Source organism: Schistocerca piceifrons, chromosome 2 (genome assembly GCF_021461385.2).
Source record: "Schistocerca piceifrons isolate TAMUIC-IGC-003096 chromosome 2, iqSchPice1.1, whole genome shotgun sequence".
Lineage (NCBI taxonomy): Eukaryota > Metazoa > Arthropoda > Insecta > Orthoptera > Acrididae > Schistocerca > Schistocerca piceifrons.
This window is the reverse complement of record NC_060139.1, coordinates 530,713,838-530,719,967: the sequence shown is the minus strand read 5'-3', so window position 1 is coordinate 530,719,967 and position 6,130 is coordinate 530,713,838.

The following is a 6,130-nucleotide window of genomic DNA, read 5'->3' as shown; positions in this document are numbered from 1 at the left end:
TCAATGCCCAGGCGTATCAAGGTCGTTATTACGTCCAGAGGTGGATGTTCTGGGTACTGATTTCTCAGGATCTATGCACCCAAACTGCGTGAAAATGTAAACACATGTCAGTTCTAGTATAATAGATTTGTCCATTGAATACCCGTTTATCATCTGCATTTCTTCTTGGTGTACCAATTTTAATGGCCTGTAGTGTAGGAAGAGCGAACTTATTCAGAGTAAGACTGGTGGTGTGCTATCATTGGCTCCTCTGATTGACCGGCGTCCCGGTAGGAGGCGCAATTCCCACACCCATTCGCTCGCTTTATCGCTGTTTGCGAGTGAGGAAAAGGCGAGACCCGTGACCTGGTTGACGAGTTGGTGTTGGTGCCAGGCGGCAGCAGGTACGGACTGATGGGGCCTGTCTGTTGACAGGGTGACCGTTGGGGCCTCTTGGTGTATTCTGAGCCGTAAGCACTATAGCGTCCGTTGTTGCTGATTTCTGAGTTATGGAGAGAGAGTGCACCAGCAGTTTGCCTTGTGGAATGTTCTAACCGTGTGCAGTTTTGATGTTGGCGGCCGGAAAAGTGCTTTGAACGATGGCAGATGGAGTATTAATCGTGCATATTGTGTTTACGCCCTCAGTGAACCTCGCCTCTGGAGTCTGAAAGGTGACGTTTTCTTGCAGTTACTGTAACCTATTTTAAGCTGCGAGTGTAACTTTGTAGATTTCCTTAGTGATTTCTATTTATCTGGGGTGGGAAGTGTTGTAGAGGCTGATGTTCTATTACAATCTCTGAGTTAGTTTCGGGTTACATGAATGTTTACATAAATGATCCACTTACTGAAGTGGTAAATTTGTCTATGAACGTATCTACTTCGATTGTGCCGGCCATACTTAGTGCGCACTGGTGTTTCCGTTTTGGTTCCTTAGTTTTTTGTCATTTCTTATCTGCTGCAAATTTTAAGCGATGTTTAATCAGCTTTAGATAATTTAAACTAACATTCTTTTAAATTTTGTTTAAATGGGTTTAAATCTTGAGGCTCTGCAACCTCAATCACATCTGTATATGTGCATCCTAAGGTCCGTGTCAGGCGGGGTAAGCTTGTCTCTGTTATTCTGTAGGTTCAAAACAGCGTTCGATGTCTGTTGGTAGATCTGCTATTCGTTATCTCAAGAGGCTTATCCTTTTATATTAATGCTTCCAGTACAGTTACCGAAATTTCTGCTTATAATTAAAAATTTAGGTCTTATTCACTTAACTTGGAGTTAAGTAATTGCTTTGTGAACCTTACGCTACTTTAAGGGCTACATAAAGTCTTGAAAGACCCGAAGACCGTATTGCCGTAGCACTTGACTTTAGTGTCGTAATGGTTATGCCATTCTTTCACAAAATTTGCTTCTGACCTTACAATTAACGCGGCGCTTGCCCTCGTGTACGTACTCTTGTATTTCGGTCTCAGCATGTACCCAGGCAGAGCCTCCGGTGACTATTACCTCTCGCTGTAATTTTGATTCCAGTGCAGCTGCTAAACAAGTTAAGTGTTCCGGATACTTTGTTCGATGGGCGGTTTTAAGTAACTGCCGGTTCAAGATTCCTCTGTCTCGTGTTCTGACGTAACGAGCCTAAGAATTTTCTCTCCATGAGTTTACGAACATTTATTGTACTTAAGTTTTTGCACCCGTGGTCTAGGGGTAAAATATTTGATTATAAATCTAAGCGTCATCAGTCCCGGGTTCTAAACCGCCACTCCTTAAATACTGATTAAAAATCAGTATAGCCGGTGGAAGACTTCTGCCATAAAAAGTCCCCCTCTTTCTGCCAACGGCCTTGTCAAAGAGGCGGTGGAGTGGACAGAGGTTCAGGGCACTCTCTTGTACTTGAGATGGGAAACTGCCTCTAAAGGCGGAAGAATCAACGATGTTCAACGGAAATAAGATGCAGAAGGAACTGGAAACAACTGCATTAAAGACACATAACATGTATCTATACGACATGTGGCCTGTAATTGAGAAAGTGTCATGATGATCTCGCCATTGGCAAAAGATTACGGAATAGTCCCGCAGAGGAATGCCAAACGGGAGGTGACCATGAGAGAAAGCTTGAATAACCGACAAAAGGATTGCTTTCTATGAGTAACGGCGTGGAATCAGAAGCTTGAACGGGTTACGGATGCTAAAATATTTGAAAAGGGAAATGTAAAGGCTACATCAAGGGTGTGACGTGAATTGGGGGGAAGACCAAGATTTCCGTTCAGATGAGTACAGCGTAATGTCAACTGGAGCAGAAAATGGTATAACGGGAGTAGTATTTGTTATGAATAGAGTGTGTTACTGCGAACAGTTCCGTGATGGGATTGCTCTTATCAGAGTCGACAGCAAAACGACATCGACAAAATGGTTCAAATGACTCTGAGCACTATGGGACTTAACATCTGAGGTCATCAGTCACCTAGAACTTAGAACCACTTCAACCTAACTAACCTAAGGACATCACACTCATCCATGCCCGAGGCAGGATTCGAACCTGAAGCGCCTAGAACAGTTCGGCCACACCGACCGGCCAACAACGATAGATATAGTTCTGGTGTACATGACGACTTCTCAAGCTGAATATGAAGAGATAGAGAAAGTATACGAGGATATTGCAAGAGTAATACAGTACGTAATGGGAGATGAAAATCTAATAGTCATGATGGACTGGACCGCAGTTGTAGGGAAAGACTAGAAGAACCAGTTAGAAGAGAATATGAGTTTGGACAAGGAATGAGAGAGAAGAAAGATTGAGTTCTGTAAAATATTTCACCCAGTAATAGCAAATACCTGTTCAACAATTATAAGAGGAGAAGGTATACCAGGAAAAGGCCGGCTCTTACTCGAAGACTTCAGTTACATTACAAAAAAATGGCTCTCAGCACTATGGCACTCAACATCTTAGGTCATAAGTCCCCTAGAACTTAGAACTACTTAAACCTAACTAACCTAAGGACATCACACACACCCATGCCCGAGGCAGGATTCGAACCTGTGACCGTAGCAGTCCCGCGGTTCCGGACTGCAGCGCCAGAACCGCACGGCCACCGCGGCCAGCAGTTACATTACATTTTGGTCACACAGAGATTCCGAAATAATGTACTGGATTGTAAGGCTTACCCAGGAGCAGATATAGACTCAGATTACAATGTAGTAGCGATGACGATTAGGCTGAAGTTTAACAGATTAGTCAAGAAGAATCAAAAGCAAAGAACAAAGAAGTGGGATACAGAGTTCTAAGGAATAACGAGATAAGCTTGAAGTTTTCTAAGCCAATAGATACAGGACTAAGGAACAGCTCCATAGGCAATAAAATTGAAGAGGAATTGACATCTCTAAAAATGCGATAACAGAAGTAGGAAAGGAATACATAGGTACAAAGCAGGTAATTGCGAGGAAACCATGGGTAATAGAAAAAAATACTTCCGTTGATCGATGATAGAAGAAAGTACAAAGATGTTCAGGGAAATTCAGAAATACAGAAATACAAGCTATTTAGGAATAAAATAAATAGGAATTGTAGGGAAGCTAAGACAATGTGAAGAAGTCGAAAAAGAAATGATTGACGGAAGGACTGACTCATAAAATAGGAAAGTCAAAACAACGTCCGCTGAAATTGAAAGCAAGGGGACAGGTGGAAGGAGTACATTGAAGGCCTCTACAAGAAGTAGTAACAATCGTCAATTTACAAGAGATAGGAGATCCAGTATTAGAATCAGAATTGATTAGAGCTTTGGAGGGCGTAAGAAGAAATAAGGTAGAAGGGATAGAAAATATTCCATTAGAATTCCTAAAATCAATGGGGAAGTGCCAGCAAAACGAGTATTCACGTTGGTGTGTGGAATATATGATCCTGGCGGCATACCATCTGACTTTCGGAAAAATACCATCCACACAGTTCCGAAGACTAAAAGTGCCGAAAAGGGGAGAAATATCGCACAAACAGCTTAACAGCTCATGCATCCAAGTGGCTGACAGGGATAATATACAGAAGAATGGAAAAGAAATGTGAAAACGTGTTAGTTGACAATCAGTTTGGCTTTAGGAAAGGTAAAGACACGAGAGAAGCAATTCTGCAAAGCGATTGATAATAGAACCAAGACTAAAGAATAATTGAGACACGTCCAGAGGATTTGCCGACCTGGCAAAAACGTTCGTCAATGTAAATTGATGAATGATGTTCGAAATTCTAAGAAAAATAAGGGTGTACGATAGGGAGAGACTGGTAATACACAATATGTAAAACAGCCGAGAGGGAAGAACAAGAGTGGAAGGTGTAGAATGAAGTGCTCGGATTAAAAAGTATGTATGTAATGCAGTGATGTAATCTTTTGCCGCTACTGCTGTACGTCGAAGAAACAATGATGGAAACAGAAGAAAATTTAACGAGTGGAATTAAAATTCAAGATGAAAGGATAGCAATGATACAATTTCCTGATGAGATTGCTGTCCTGGGTGAAAGTGAAGAAGAATTACACCGTCTGTTGAATGGAATGAACAGTCTAATGGATTGAGAGTAAATAGAAGAAAGACCAAAGGAATGAGAAGTAGCAAAAATGACAATAGCGAGAAAATTAACATCACGATTGATGGTCACGATGTAGACGAAGTTAAGAAACTCTATCATCTAGGCAGCAAAACAACCAATGACGGACGGAGCAAGGAGGACATCAAAATCAGAGTAGCAATGGCCAAATGGACATCCTGGCCAAGATAAGTCTACTAATATCAAACGTTGTGCTTAATTTGAGGAAGAGATTTCTGATAATGTACAGCACATCGTGGTAGTGGAACATGGATTGTGACAAAAACGAAACAGAAGGGATTCGAAGCATTTCAGATGTGGTGTTGCGACAAATGTTGGAAATGAGATGGACTGATTAGGAACGAGGTGGTTCTGCACAGAATCGGAGAAGAAATAAGTATGTGGAATAGCTGGCAAGGAGAAGGGAAAGGATGAGAAGACAAGTGTTAAGACATCAGGAATGACTTCCAGGGTACTAGAGGGAGCTGTGAGGGCAGAATATGTAAAAGGAAGACAGAGATTGGAATACATGCAGCAAATAATTGAGGACGTACATTGAAGTGCTATTCTGAAAGGCACAGGAGAGGAATACCTGGCGGGCTGCATCAAACCCGTCAGAAGACCGAGGACTCAAAAAAAAAGTTTTGAAAGTTTAAATTCCATCTGTAATTCACTGCTCTTGATAGTCAGTTTGGCCAAACGTGGTTGCACACTTGTTGTAACTCATTGGAAAATTACTGGACTTAGTTTCTGTTCTTGATTGTTGTGTAATTTAATGTAATAACCTTTACTTAATAACATTATTCATCATGATGGAAAGTATGACGAGAAAAGTAAATAAATGTATCCACATGCGAAATATGCTGAATTTAATTAATTTGTTTTATTCAAAATGCTTTAAGAATTCGCTTCATTGATACACACTTTTTTTCACCGAATCGAATTCTGTTTATAGACGAAGCTAAATGCTTATTGATTGCTACTGAAATATGCAAGGTAGTGATACTTCCTTCAGAAAATGTGTGATCGAGTTTAACTTTATTATTATTATTTCGTTCTTCACTTAAACACTTTCAAAACATGGAATGCTGTTTGTCATTCTCTGACATGGCAACAGCTAAACTGTTAAACATACAGAACGTTTTATTCTGGGTTTAGTTCTATGCAATGCTTCCTCTAGCATTTTATATAGATATAGTGTGTCTAAAGCGTGACGTCAGGGGGTGGAGTGAAAACTGGATGATCGTCAGCAGTGAATGAAGTGTGTGGAAGATGATGTTCAATATGCAGTCATCGACATTTGCATGAAATATGACCACACTTGGCGATAGACAAACGAGTGGACATGCACAAGATCGGCTAGTGATGCCACGCACCCCTTTCAGAGGCCACCCACGACTTGCAGCGCTCGCTGGTAAGCATTCGTGGTCTCGGAATTTCCGCACCGCCTTCCGGATTGAGCTTTCCAAGTAACTCGTTAGCTGATGGATAAGTGTTTTCCCACAGACCCTGCGGAACTGGTGTGCGGCGGAAAGGTTGAGTGGCATTTGGGATATTTTTACTGCAGCTCAAGCGGTGGACCTGGCAGTCCT